The 16,102-nt window shown below is 40.8% G+C and overlaps 1 protein-coding gene across 1 annotated transcript in view; it reads right to left on the bottom strand.

The window, feature by feature from the left end:
* The window catches only part of DISP3 (dispatched RND transporter family member 3), a 2,757,501-nt gene that overhangs the window by 453,026 nt on the left and 2,288,373 nt on the right, over positions 1-16,102 (bottom strand). The gene's annotated exons all lie outside the window — the stretch shown is intronic.

Here is a 16,102-nt window from a genome sequence, read left to right as displayed (position 1 = left end):
TTAATGAGTATACATAATATGGGGGCACCAGATACCAGGATCACTAACTGTTAATGAATGTACATAATATGGGGGCACCAGTCGCCAGAATCACTAGCTGTTAATGAATGTAGATAATATGGGGGGGCACTAGGCACCAGAGTCACTAACTTTTCATCAATGTACATAATATGGGGGGCACTAGGCACCAGGATCAATAACTGTTAATGAATGTACATAATATGGGGGCACCAAATACCAGGATCCCAACTGTTAATGAGTGTACATAATATGCGGTGCACTAGGCACCAGGATCACTAACTGTTAATGAATGTACATAATATGGGGCACCAGTCACCAGAATCACTAGCTGTTAATGAATGTAGATAATATGGGGGGCACTAGGCACCACAGTCACTAACTTTTCATGAATGTACATAACATGGGGTGCACTAGACACCAGGATCACTAACTGTTAATGAATGTACATAATATGGGGGCACTAGGCACCAGGATCACTAACTGTTAATTAATTTATATAATAATGGGGAGGGGGCACTAGACACCAGGATTACTAACTTTTAATGAATGTGCATAATATGGGGGGGCACTAGGCATCAGGATTACTAACTGTTAATGAATGTACATATTACGGGGGAGGGGGCACTTTGCACCTGGATCACTAACGTTTAATGAATGTACATAATATGGGGGGGGGCACTAGACACCAGGATCACTAACTGTTAATGAATGTACATAATATGGGGGGCACCAGATAACAGGATCACTAACTGTTAATGAGTATATATAATATGGGGGGCACCAGAAACCAGAATCACTAACTGTTAATGAATGTACATAATATGGGGGGCACTAGCCACCAGGATCACTAACTGTTAATGAATGTACATAATATGGGGGCACCAAATACCAGGATCCCCAACTATTAATGAGTGTACATAATATGCGGGGCACTAGGCACCAGAATCACTAACTGTTAATGAATGTACATAATATGGGGGCACCAGTCACCAGAATCACTAGCTGTTAATGAATGTAGATAATATGGGGGGGGGGCACTAGGCACCAGAGTCACTAACTTTTCATGAATGTACATAATATAGGGTGGACTAGACACCAGGATCACTAACTGTTAATGAATGTACATAATACGGGGGGCACTAGGCACCAGGATCACTAAATGTTAATGAGCATACATGACATGAGGGGCACTAGGCACCAGGATCACTAACTGTTAATGAATGTACATAATATGGGGGGCATTAGAGACCAGCACCACTAACTGCTAATGAATGTACATAACATGGGGGGCACCAGATACCAGGATCACTAACTGTTAATGAGTATACATAATATGGGGGGCACCAGATACCAGGATCACTAACTGTTAATGAATGTACATAATATGGGGGGCACTAGGCACCAGGATCACTAACTGTTAATGAATGTACATAATATGGGGGCACCAGTCACCAGAATCACTAACTGTTAATGAATGTAGATAATATGGAGGGGGCACTAGGCACCAGAGTCACTAACTTTTCATGAATGTACATAATATGGGGTGCACTAGACTCCAGGATCACTAACTGTTAATGAATGCACATAATATGGGGGGCACTAGACACCAGGATCATTAACTGTTAATGAATATACATAATATGGGGGGCACTAGGCACCATGGTCACTAACTGTTAATGAATGTACATAATATGGGGTGATCACTAGGCACCAGGGTCCCTAACTGTTAATGAATGTAGATAATATGGGAGGAACTAGGCACCAGGATCATTAACTGTTAAAGAATGTACATAACATGGTGGGCACTAGACACCAGGTACACTAAATGTTAATGAATGTCCATAATATGGGGGGCACTAGACTCCAGGATCACTAACTGTTAATGAATGTACATAAAATGGGGGGAACTAGACTCCACGATTACTAACTTTTAATGAATGTGCATAATATGGGGGGCACCAAATACCAGGATCACTAACTATTAACAAGTGTACATAATTTGGGGGCAGTAGACTCCAGGATCACTAACTTTTAATGACTGTGCATAATATTGGGTGGGGTACCTGACACTAGGATCACTAAATGTTAATGAATGTACATAACATGGGGGGCACCAAATACTAGGATCACTAACTATTAATAAGTGTACATAATATGGGGGGCACTAGACTCCAGGATCACTAACTTTTAATGACTGTGCATAATATTGGGTGGGGCACCTGACACTACGATCACTAAATATTAATGAATGTACATAACATGGGGGGCACCAAATACCATGATCACTAACTGTTAATGAGTGTACATAGTATGGGAGGGCATTAGACACCAGGATCACTAACTGTTAATTAACATACATAATATGGGGGGCACTAGACACCAGCACCACTAATTGTTAATGAATGTACATAATATTGGGGGCACTAAGCACCAGGATCACTAATTGTTAGTGAGTGTACATAACATGGGGGGCACTAGGCACCGGGATCACTAACTGTTAATGAGTGTACATAATATTGGGAGTACTAGACTCCAAGATCACTTACTGTTAATGAATGTTCATAATATGGGGGGAAGAGACTCCAGGATCAGTAACTGATAATGAATGTACATAATATGGGGGGGCACCAGACACCAGGTTCGCTAATTGTTAATTAATGTACATAACATGGGGGGCACTAGGCACCAGGATCATTAACTGTTAAAGAGTGTACATAACATGAATGGGCACTAGGCACCAGGAACACTAACTGTCAATGAATGTACATATTATGTGGGGAACTAGACTCCAGGATCACTAACTGTTAATGAATGTACATAATATGGGGGGCACTAGACACCAGGGTCACTAACTGTTAATGAATGTTCATAATATGGGGGGCACCAGACACCAAGAACATTAACTGTTATTGAGTGTACATAATATGGGGGACACTAAACATCAGAATCAGTAACTGTTCATGAATGTACATAATATGGGGGGCACTAGATTCCAGGAGACCTAACTGTTAATGAATGTACATAATATGGGGGAGGGCACTAGGCACCAGGGTCACTAACTGTTAATGAATTTACATAATATGGGGGACACTAGGCATCAGGATCACTAGCTGTTAATGAATGTACATAATATGGGGGGCATTAGACACTTTATAAATATTAATGAAAGTCCATAACACAGGGTGAGGGACACTAAACACCAGGGAAACTCCTTAAATATTACCCATAGTCATTTATAAATTTAATGGAACAACATTTTTTCAGTGATATTAAATATATTAAATGATTTGAACCTGCTACCTCTGCGCACAAAGCAGCTCATTAACAAGTGAGGAGCTTTAGTCGTCTGCTGAGTATTTGTAGAAGAGTTTGGTTTGTTTTTAAGTGTTTTCTGAATAATAACAAGTGTGACTCTCTGGTATTATTGACTGACAGTGATGTTCTGAGAGTTACAAGGGACAGGACAGGTATAACAGGCAAAATCAAGGATGTTCTGTAAAAATAAGGGCAGTTCAGAGGGATGAGGGCTTATCCGAGTGTGGGGAGGCTGCCATACTGTGCTCAAAACTTAAGGAGAAAGCCAGCAGGAACAGTAGATGATACCATAGAGGTTTTTTGCTCTCTCTGAGTCAATTAAAAAGCTAATAGGGCAGCAGGTTTATCATCCTGATAGTTTCCAAACAATAAACAGAGTGGCATTACTGACAGACTAATCATACGTGAGTTACATGTGATGTTCTGTAATCTCAGGGAAGGTAAATGGTGTGGCAGAGTGTGTGTGTGTGTGTGTGTGTGTGTGTGTGTGTGTGTGTGTGTGTGTGTGTGTGTGTGTGTGTGTGTGTCTGAGTGTGTGTGTGTCAGTGTGTGTATGTCAGTGTGTGTATTTGTGTGGATATGTGGGTGTGTGAATGTGTGCATGTGTTTGTGCATGTGGTTGCACGATAGTGTGTGTGAGTGTGTACATATGAGTCTGTGCCAGTGTGCATATGTGTGTGTGTGTTTGTGTGTGTGTGTGTGTGTGTGTGTGTGTGCGCGTGTGTTCATGTGAGTCTGTGTGAATGTGTATGTGCATGTGCATGTGTGTGTGTGCGTGTGAGTGTTTCTATGTGTGTCAGTGTGTGTGAGAGTGTGTGTGTGTGTGTGTGTGTGTGTGTGTGTGTGTGTGTGTGTGTGTGTGTGTGTGTGTGCGCCTGCATGAGTGCTTGTATGTGTATGTATGTGTGTGTCTGTGTGACAGAGTGTGTGAGTGAATGCATACATTTGTACTGGACAATGAATGAATGGGGTGCCTGTGCCAAAACGATGCACTAGTGGTGATTATCGCAACAAAGTACTGATTAGCACTAGTGATAACCATTCAGTTCAGAGACATGCAAATTATTCAGTAATATTTTTTTTTCTCATTGCAGCTTACATATCTCTAAATTCCATTTCTTGCATACTCAGAAACTGCTGCTTTGGTTGCAGCAGTTTCCACAATCACATGAATCTTTTTCTGAATTATAGATACTGGTCCTTATACAAAGGAAAGTCCAGGAATCCTTCTGGAAAAAGTCACACATTATCTCTCTGCACAAAGGAGGAAATTCAGCAGACATTATTAACTTTAGATCTAAAAACAAAGTACGAAGCCAGCAAACCAATAAAAAGAACACAGCCCAGCAATTCAGGACCCAAAACTATCAGCAAATTATTCCAAACGTGATGAAATTACTGGTGGTAACAAAAGAGTTTTGTAGACAAGCGATCTTTATTAGGACAAACCAAATCCACAAACCAAATAATCCAAGCGCTTTCACCTGCGTACTGTCGGGCTTTTTCAAGGAAAATCTTTGAACACCATTGTGCACCTCTTACATAGTTAATTCAAATCACATGATAAAATTAATTAATATCTATTATGTTTTAAAAGGACTTCTGCCTTTAAAAAAGTAATGCATATAGTTTAAAATTCTCTATACATTCAAGTTCACTATCGCATTCTTTTAATTTAATTTATAATTGAATACGCTCAACATGTATAACTAATGAAAACTTGAATAATACATCCTTAAATGCTGTTTTTCATGATTTCAGTACATTACATGCTTTAAATACTTTAGATTTCTTCTTTAAAATAAAAATAAAAGAACATGATAATAAATAATGAATAATGAATAAAAGATGTCTATAATTAACTCTACATTCATCCAGCTGTTTCAATAGTCTAATGTTATTCATTTTAAACATGTAGGGTTTATTAAACTAATCTTTCTCGTTGCTATGAACGTGAATGAACAAAAAATCACGTTTAAAACCTTCAGTAGCAATGTTCAATATAATGATCCATGAATAATATAAATGTGTGATATGTTGAAAATGTTAAAATATGTAAAATATAGTTAGGCTTAAAATGTTGAACTCTTTGTCAAGAGGGCGAGTATGTATATAAATATGAATTAAAAAACTGTATTACAGTATGTCATATAAGAGAGTGTTGACTAGAACTATTATAACCTTGCTTTTCTCATTTTTAACACTCTCATGATATTAATAGAGTCATTTAAACCGGGAGTCTTTGTAGAGTTTAATTTCAACTGCCAATATAACTCACGATACTCTAACGTTGTCTCCCAGTTACCACCTCTAATGTCTTGTGTGACTTGCTCTAAAACAAAAAACTTCACGTTCATTTTTTCACACATTAGAGAATGTCTATAAAAGGCATTACTTTCTTTCTGTTTCATCACATCATTAAAATGTTCATAAACTCTTCTCCTCATGTGTCGTTCAGTTTTTCCTATGTAAAAACTATCACAGGTTGTACATATCCCTACATATACTACCCCCCTTGTGGCACAATTGTAATATTTCTTAGCAGTAAAATTAAATTTCCTAGAGGGAATACTAATCCGTTCCTGACTGATCATGGCATGACATTGCTTACAATTACCGCACGGGTAGGTGCCAACTCTCCTTTTGTTTTTGTCGCTCTCTAAAATATATTTCATTTCAAAAATCTCTTTCAAATTTTTATTTCTTTTCCTGACAAAATATGGTCTTTCTGAAATGAAAGTTTTTGTATCTTCATGAAAACTAAGAATGGGCCAATATTTAAAAATAGTATCTTCAATTTCTTCAGAATTCTTATTAAAAGTATAAATAAAACTGTTTTTACCATCTGTTGTATTTTCACAGTTGGTCTGTAGATTAATGTTAGTACCTACTCCTAACAGTGGCAGATACAACGTGTCCCTTTTCTGACTAATGTCCTGAACCAAATCTTCAATTAATTTGTCTGGATAGCCTTTTTCTAAAAAGAAGGTTTTCTGAATCCTCACTTCATCATTAAAATCTTCCAGGGTACTACACATTCGGGAAGTTCGAATTAATTAACCCTTAATAATACCCCTTTTTTGGAAGTGCGGATGTCCGCTGTCGTAATGAAGGTAGGAATTAGAGAATGAACTTTTTCTATATAATTTAGATTGAAAACATTGATTTTCATAATCTTTAACAATAGTTACATCTAGATAATGTAATTTGTTCTTATCTATGTTATATGTAAATTTAAAAAATGCTGTTGTGCTATTGATATAATGAAAAATTCACAAAAACTATCTTCACTACCCCTTCCAGAAACTGCAACGTCATCCGAAAACCTCCTGTAATATAAAATGTCCTGGTGCCATTTACTCAAAAAATGTATTTCTTTTCCCAGAAATACAACACTATGTTTGCATATAGAGAGGCACAGGATGCTCCAATTGCCACACGTTTTCTCTGACGATAAAAGTCTCCATTAAAGTGTATGAAATTGTTTTCAAGGACAGTTTCCATCAGTTCTACTAATAAGTTAATAGTTGTGGCAGTTTGGGCTATTTCTGTTGCTAAAATTTGATTAAACCAGTCTAATCCCGTTTCATGTGGAATACTGGGGATAAGGTCTATCACATCCACTGTGACCATCAAAAGTTTAGGACAGAACATGCTTTGATCTAAATTTCTCAAAAAATCCCAAGAATCCTTACAAATGTGGTCAACACTAACCACAAAAGGTTTTAAAATGACGTCAATAAATTTAGCCAAAGATTCAGTAATACTACCAGATCCTGATACTATTGGTCTGAATTTAAGTGGTTCTAGACCTTTGTGTGTCTTGGGAATACCGAAAATTTGAGCAATTCTTGGTTTATCTACATATAAATAATTATATAATTTTTCATTAATCGTGTTCTGTAACAAATGATCAAAAAGTTGATAGTTAATTTTGGCATAAGCAATATTTATTTCATTCTTAGATACTAATTCATATTGATCGGTGTCATTATCACACATTATCTCTCTGCACAAAGGAGGAAATTCAGCAGACATTAATAACTTTAGATCTAAAGCAATGTTATGTCCCCTCCTCAAACACTTGGAAAATGTATTCCAAAAGAATTGGTAGACTATCTCTTGCAGGAAGAACTCTTATCCGCTACACAACATAGCTTCCATCTTTCCTATAGTGCTAACACTGCCATTTTAACCTATACAGATACTGTCAAAAAAGCTGGAGATAATGGCAAACTGTACATCTTCTTATTTCTAGACTTTTATAAAGCCTTAAAGAGTTTATCACAGCGAATTTCTACTTCAAATGTCCTGACTAGGTCTCTCTCAGCACCCCCCTTCTGTAGTTCAAAAGCTAACTGTTCAATATGTATTGCTCAGTAAAATGGCACTTCACGCTCTCTCCTTACCACCAAGATACCACCGGTGTACAAGGCTCTATACTTGGTCCCCTTCGCTTTAACATTTTCACCAACATCCTTCATACGTCCACTCAACAGCCCACCCTAATGCAATACTCAGATGACTGCATTCTCATTTCACATCTGACAGCATGGTACACTTCCAAAAACTTACTCAGGAAGCTTTAACAGCCACTGAAACATGGCTTCACAACTCATAACACTTGCTCAACCAAAAAAAGACCAAACTGCTACATTTTTCCCCCAAACCCTTTCTCATGAAAAAAAATGACAGTCCTTTCTCTTGACAATACAACTATTGAAATCACTTCTCATAGCAAATTATTAGGGATGATATTGAATAATAATCTTTCATTCTACCTGCATATACAAACTTCCATAGAAAAACTACTCAAAAAGTAGGAATGCTTTACAGAGCCAAAAACTTTCTCACTGACACAACAGAAACTACACTTGCCACTACTTATCCCCTCCTCACACTTCTTTATGGCACTCCCATCTTTACTAACCTCCAGGCTTCACTAAAATTAAAACCTGAACAATGCTATAACAAAGTTGCTTAGCTTGCAGCAAATACCCCTTTCAAAACCCACCACTGTATAGAACTAAAAACCCTAAATTGGTTAGAACTGAGTAATATACACAGCTTCTTACAGCTAGTAAAATTACCCAGCATCCATCTGCGGTCCAGCACTAAAAACCGTCTTACACAACTATGTTCTCAGTTGGTCATTGTGAACCAGTGACCGAAAGCTCCTGTCTGTCTACAAACCTATCAGATCTGCTGGGCATTGTCTGTACTAGTACAAGGTTGCTAAGGCCTGGAACTCCTTACCTTTATCCATTAGGTCAATTCCCTCCCTCCCATCTTTCAAAACCACTCTGAAAGAGTTCCTAGCTATAACCTGGCTCTGTTCTTTCTCAAAAGCAGGATAACTACATCCCTAAATGTGAACACGTACCTTTTAATTCCTTACACCTCCTTACTCTCCCTTCTTCACTTTCTTCCCACCTGCGATCTAATTCTCTTCCCTGACTTTCTCGATGAATATACCGCAAGCCTGTTTTTCACTCAGTTAATATTGAATTCCTGTTTGTTTTAGACTAATGTACCTTTAATTTCTCTACAAACTGTCGAAAATTTCTGTAAATATTAAATAATTGTAATATAACTCGTATCAATTTTTAACTAATGATGTGAAGTTATTCTATCTCGCCTTTCATTCTTATGGATGGGTTCAGAGCCGATCCTCAGCTCTGACTCGGTCTAATGCAAAAGCTTGAGGTCTTCAGCCAATTCGAGGCCTATTCCCTATCCCATGATGTACTGGTGCTTCCCTCAGATCTCGTTTGCCGCTACAACAGATCAGGAGCGATTCACTAGCCTGGGCCAGTGAATTTGACGTTTCTAGTATTTAGCTTATATATATATTATATTAAGGTTTTTGTTTTCTTATTATTATAAATTAGCGCTACCGCTAGTATCTATATATTCTTAGCTATCTTTCTTCTCTCTTCCTTGTGGCCGTTTTTCTGTTTAGGCCTTGTAAATCTCCCTGTTCCTTAGCTAGTTAGTCTGATAGCCTCGTGTAAAAATTCATACTTTACTAAAGTGTGTGTGACAATCTGGAAATATTTAGAAATAATTACTGTTTAGATAACTTGTTTAACGTAGTTGTGTAGTATGACTATATATATATATATATATATATATATATATATATATATATATATATATATACATATATCCTTTAGCTTAGAGTGTGTAGTGTATATGTATGTATATATATATATATATATATATATATATATATATATATATATACATATATATATCCTTTTTGAGTGTGTAGTGTATATATATATACATATACATACAGGTTACTTGGTTCATTAGCCTGTATAAATTAAAACGCTCATTTTTTTCTTTGACTGAAGCTCGTTGTTTTGTGTGCTTTCTGTGTGTGTGTTGTTGTTGTATAGGAGAAATGCCTCTAGATAAGGATAAAGAAGCTAAGGAATCCAAGTCAGGATTTAAGAAATGTCCTAAATGTGGACAGAAAATGTCCATTACAGATGGGCACATGGAGTGTGTGTATTGTATGGGTGCACTACACCTTCAGGAGACTTGTTCCATCTGTCACTCATTTAGTACATGCATTTCGCAAGAGAGAGGGAACAAACTAGTGGTTAGAGTTAATAAAGTCTTCCTTTCAGGAACAATTGGATGAAGGTCAGTCCAGTCATTCCAAGTCCTCAAAAAAATCTTCTACTACAGGATCTTCGGAGCCAGCAAAATCTACCAGTTCATCTAAGCCAGACAAAAAACTTCAGTGCAACTAACTTTGGAGCTGACAGTTGTCATTGTAAGGAGCCGGACCCCAGCACTGGAACCAGTAACTCCAGTATTGAAATCACCAATACTACAATCTTTAGCTTCATTGACCCCATCTTCTCGGTCTTCAAGGAGCTTGTCTGACATAGATGTGGATCGTGTGGTGCAGAAACTACTTCAGACACCGGCGTTAGCCAAACTTTTGTCGGCTCTGACCCCACAAGCCTTGGCACCAATTAAAATCCCCCTGCTACTTCTGTTCCTCCTCCGATCCGACTTGTGGTTTTGGAGCCAGAGTGCTTGGAGCTGATGATAGTGGAGCCATCGGTACCGATGCCTGATCCAGGACTTTCGGATCTGATATTTCAGATTACTTAGGTGCCGACCGAGGAGTCTAGGAGCCAACATTCGCTGGTTTGGTCCGGGGAGGATAGTCGAACCGATATTTCGCATCCAACTTTACTTCTCAGGGATTCGGTGCGGGTGAGTTCAGTGCCTACCTCTGGCTCGGAGCCCATTGTTTGGTGCCAAGGGACTCCATTGTGTCTTCGGATCCATGGGTTTCTTCGCATCTGGACCGTGGTGCCTTTGATGACATGAGGAGAGTATTGTCCCTGTGGACAGCCACTTCATCAGGTCCGGCAACTTCCTCCCCTAAATCACCGACGTCTACTTCTGCATCACAGATTCCACAGATGCATAGAGACCCAGAGCCTCTGGAAGTCCCATTGGGTGAGCCCTGCTCTTCCAAGACCTCACCAGAAGTTCCCACTGAGGAGGTACCTAGGAAGGGGCTATACAAGAGGAAGCATCTGGACTCCCCTCAGGAAAATGTCACTTCCGACACTGATTTAGATGAGTCAGAAGGGTCCCCACAGTCACCCTCTGAAGATATCTCTTTCGCAGATATCTTGGAGATCCTTAAACAAAGGGGTGGCTGGCAGCCCATCAACCCTACTGATGATGAATCAGTCTACCTGAAGGCTTTCGGGTCTCAGCCCTCCACAACTTGGGTGACTCCGCCTTTCGATGAACTTATAGATCTAGTTTGTTGAAAGGCGTGGGAGTCTCCAGATACAGTGGAACCTGTCCTTAGGATGCCCAACAAGTTTATTACTTCACTACAGAAAAAGTAATTTTTTACTAAAGGAGTCCCTGTTGATGCCATGGTGGTGGTGGCGGCCACCAAGAAGACGTAATCTGAAACTTCGACGTCTGTCCACCCCCCCCCAGAATAAAGATTCTAGGTTCATGGACAGATATGGGAAGCGCATGTTTACTTCCGTGACTTTTGCCATTCGGTCACTGAATTATCTTACGCACTTCACTAGGCTACAAAGAGATCTCATTAAAGAGCTTGGCGATACTCTTCAGGGTTCAGTAGCTGCAGGGGTCTCAGATAAAGTATCCCCCCACCTCTCTACCCTTAATTCCATAGTAAACTCATCCATGCGTCTGATCTCATATGCAGCTGATGGAGCGAGTAGAGCAGCGGCTTCAAGCATTGCTCTTAGGAGACATTCCTGGTTGCACTTATATCGATTTGTGGAGCCCTTTAAGTCATCCTTTATCAACACCCCTTTTAATGGCTCTTCCATTTTTGGACCCAAAGTGAAAGATACACTTACCAGGAGTGAACAAGATGGAAAGACTCTTGTCTGCCATCACAGTCTGTTTTTCCACACCAACCAGACTTTATCCCAAAGGTCAGAAAGGAGGAAAGACGTGGTTCCGTAAAATGCAAGGAGCCATTCAGGACATTCGTGGTGAGCCCCTCCCTCCAGAGGCAGAGGAGGGGGCAATAATGGAAGACACTGTCCATGCAGCAGAGGGGGTCTGCAGAACCAAGGTGACAGAGATCAGTTCTTTGGGAATCCCTATCAATGCTCCTGAGAGGAGACCCGCCTGTCCACCTCTGAAGGCAGTTGGGGGATGCTTATCTTTGTACCCAAATGCCTGGCTAAAAATTTCAAAAGACAGCTGGGTACAAAGCATCATTTCCAGAGGTTACTGTATCCCCTTTCTTGACACCCCCCCCTGTAAACAAGACCCCAGATATTCCACCAATCAGAGGGAACAAGCAACTATAGAAGTCCAAAGGTAGCTAGAAAAAAAGAGTCATCCAACCGGTCCTCGCAGACCAGATAGGATCTGGAACTTACTCAAGGTTCTTTTTAGTTCCAAAGAAAACAGGGGACTGGAGACCTATTTTGGATCTCAGCAGACTGAACAAATCTGTAAAAAAGACAAAGTTACGAAAGGTCACACTGCAGTCGATACTTCTTTTTCTAGGGAAAGACAATTGGATGTGATCAATCGATCTCTAAGATACATACTCCCATATAAAAATGGCCAGACCATCCAGAGATCACCTGCGCATTTGGCTGGGAGCCAGTCATTACCAGTTTCAAGCTCTGCCCTTTGGTCTCACTAAAACCCCCAGAGTGTTCACCAAATGTATGGCAGTAGTCATGACTTACCTGAGATGCCTAAGATTCCAGGTGCTTCCATATCTAGACGACTGGCTCCTAGCTGCCACCACCAGGCAACAACTCATACAAGTGAGGGAAATGACCATGAATCTTTGCTGTCAGCTGGGGATTACCATAAATTTAGAAAAGTCTGCCTTATAGGTTCAAAGGTAAGTACTAGGTATCTGCCCAAGGGCATTTATAAGCCTAGCCAGAGTGTTTTGGCTTTCGCCACCCCCTTAGATTAGTTCCCTGTGCCTCTGACCAGCAGAGCCATTAGTTCCCTGTGCCTCTGTCCAGCAGAGCCACTGCAGTGATCCCCAGGGTACATTTTCTGTTTCCCATCCACCCATCAAGGTTTCTCTTGAAGAGTGCTCGTGAGGGGCTCTGCCTGATGTATATTGGAATCTTGTTCCAAAGCATGGGGAGTCTCTGGGTCAGGAATCTATCCCTCCAGCACATCTATTTATTGTTGTGGTAAGGTTTATATCCCTAGAGCGTGTGGCTCTCAGGATTTGGATTTTTTTAGGTGGAGCATATCCATCAATTCTGGGTTGGACATGGCCTTGTATGTCAAGCAGAGATCACCTCTGAGTAAGCGGTATGCAACCGAGTACAGCTGGAGTTTCTTTAGTTGGGCTGCATAGGTCATCTGTTTGAGGCCAGTAATCCTCTTGGTGAGGTACTTTTGTGGTCTTTCCAGCTTTTGCAGGTGTCTTGTAAGGTACATCCGAAATGGGGCATGGTATTCTATAATGGGTCTAATAAGTGATGAATAGAGAGGCACAATAACCTCCTTTGTTCTGGATGTGAACCCTTTTGAGATTAGGTGGGCCACGTAGAAGGATTTTCTAACCACCTTGGCAGTATGATTATCAAAGGAGAGACTGCTATCTACTTGGGTCCCCAGATCCCTTATTACTTTTTCTGTATTTAGGGGACTACCACCTATGTGGAAGTTCGTGGGTACTTTGTTTTTCCAAAGGGGATGACCATGCACTTTTTGGTATTCGGCTAGAGGCCATGATTTTGACACCAGGTATCCATCTCAGTGAGACCCTTATAGAGGGTGTCTGTATCAGCCGTAGAATCAATTATGGCCCCTAATTTGCAGTCGTCTGTGAACTTAGTCAGCCAAAGTCCTCCTGTGCTTGCCTGTACCTCTGAGAAGTATATATCGAACAGGAGGGGTCCTAGGACTGAGCCCTGGGGGACGCCACTTGTAACTGGTTTAGAGTCGGACCTAGAGTCTGCAACTCTCACCGTGTGGGTTCTGTCCATGAACCAATTTGCAACCCATCTCGTGATGTAGGGGTGAATGTTCAGGTTGGTGAGTTTGTCTATACAAATATATACCAGAATGGGGAATGGTGTCAAAAGCCTTTGCGAGGTCTAGGTAGGCTGTGCGGACCTCCTTACCCTCATCTAATGCCTTGGTAACTGTCTCAAAGAAGTCCACCAGGTTTAGGAGGCATGATCTGTTCTTAACAAAGACAAACTGGGTAGGGTCCAAAGTTTGGAGGTTCCCAATGTCTCTGTTAATGAGTTCCATGATGATGTGCTCCATAGCCTTGCAGACCAAGCTAGTCAGGCTTATAGGGCGATAGTTCTCGGGGTCAGTTGTGGCACCACCTTTGTGGAGTGGGATAACTGTTGCTGTGTGCCACTCTGTGGGTACATAGCCTGTAGAGAGGCTGAGTTTGAACAGTGTGTTTAGGTGAGGGGTTAGTTTATTTTGGAGCGCTTGTAAGACACAGCCTGGGACACTGTCCAGTCCCATTGAGGCTGTGTTTTTGGCTTTGGATAGGGCTGTTTTAATCTGTGTGTCTGTGATTGCTGGGGCCTTACATTCTTCTGGTATGGTTATGGGCCCTTTAGGGGGTGAGAGGGGTATGAAGTTTGCACTCAACCTGTCTGCCAAAATGTTAGCAATATCAGTCGGGTCAGTGTATTTTGTGCTATTCTGCACCAACTCAGAGCAGATCTAAGAGTTTCCACTTAGGTTCTTGACATAGCAAAAGAACGCTTTGTGGTTATCTTTGGAGTCCTTGGCAATTTTTCTTTCGAAGCTAGCCATGGATGATTTAATGAGGGATTGTAGTTTCTTCCTGATACTGATCAGGGATGTCTTTCCTTCTAGGGATTTTGCTCTTATCTGTACTAGTTTCCTCCTTCTATTGTAGAGCCTGTTTCCTTTTCTTGGAGGAGTGAGTCTTGGTTTTACTTGGGATAGCATGATCCATGCATTCCTGCAGATGATCATAGAGTGCCTTTGTATAGGTTTCAGCAGCTTGGACAGAATTGTCCATTGGCGTGGGGGCTGTGAACCTTTCCACCTCGGTCTTAAGCAACGTGAAATTTGCTTTTGAAAAGTTTTTCACTGTGGTTTCCTTGATTGGGGGTGGGGGCAGAATGTGAATATCCAGAGTGATTAGTCTATGGTCTGATCTAACCAGTGAGGGGTTGACGTCAGGTGTGGAACACCGGTTGCCCATGTTGGTGATGACCAGGTCCAATATATTGTTCCCAGTGGTGGGGAAGTTGACCAGTTGATCCAGGGCATTCGAGTTTATAAATTCTAGTAAGCGTTGGGCAAGGGAGTTAGTACTTGAGTAGTTCTCCCAGTTAATGTTTGGGTAGTTGAAATCACCCAGTATTAGGGTGTTTGGTAGGACCTTCATATTTCCCAGTGTCTCCAGAAATGTGGAATGGGGGTCCTGGGTCATGTTGAGTGATCTGTAGCAAGCTACAATTTGGATTGCAGTTTTGCCCATTGTTAGTTGCACTCAGATACTCTCTAATGCATTGTGCTGTGCCACTAACCTGGAGGTGTGAGTATACTTGATGAATATGGTTACACCCCCGCCTTTTGTGTTTCGGTCTGGGTTCTGTGGCCAAAAAGTATGGTATGAGTTATAGCCTGAAAGGTATGGTATGAGTTATAGCCTGGTAGTGCAGGGGTGCTTTCTGGACCCTTAAACCAGGTTTCTGTTACTGCACAGATATCGATGTTCTCCATACTGAGGAGTGCCTCGAGTGTGTACATTCTGAGGTTCAGACTTCTGGCATTAAGTAGCATTACCCTCAGTTTTTTGTTACTTGTGCTATTTACGGTGGTGGGTTTGTCTTTTGAGTCTTGCCTAAAAAAAGGCACTATGGGGGTGGCAAGAGCCTTTGCCAGTATTCGAAAGCCTAAGGGTGATACATGCAAGCCATCTCTTGCAAAGCAACGTGGCTTGTCGAGCATGTCATCCCAGGCAGACAGATACTGGATCCCCTTTGAATGACACCAGAAACTTAGCCAATTGTTGAAGTTGATCATTTTTTCTTTATACTGTGGCATCAATTTTGGTGTAGGCAGGATGCTACTCAGGGTCTGGGTCATACATGCCTGGGCTACATGATCAGAGAGCTCTTCCATGTCTCTTTTCATGTAGTCCAGGGAGGTACGTCTCAGGTCATTCACACCAACATGTACAATGACAGAGTCGTATTTGTACTTGTTCTGGAGTGACCTGAGTGCTTGTGTTATGTGGCGG

The sequence above is a fragment of the Protopterus annectens genome, chromosome 2.part1, assembly GCF_019279795.1.
Source record: "Protopterus annectens isolate FY-2018-M chromosome 2.part1, PAN1.0, whole genome shotgun sequence".
NCBI classification, from domain to species: domain Eukaryota; kingdom Metazoa; phylum Chordata; order Ceratodontiformes; family Protopteridae; genus Protopterus; species Protopterus annectens.
Note: the sequence above shows the minus strand (reverse complement) of the source record. Positions and strands in the feature narration are given on the sequence as shown.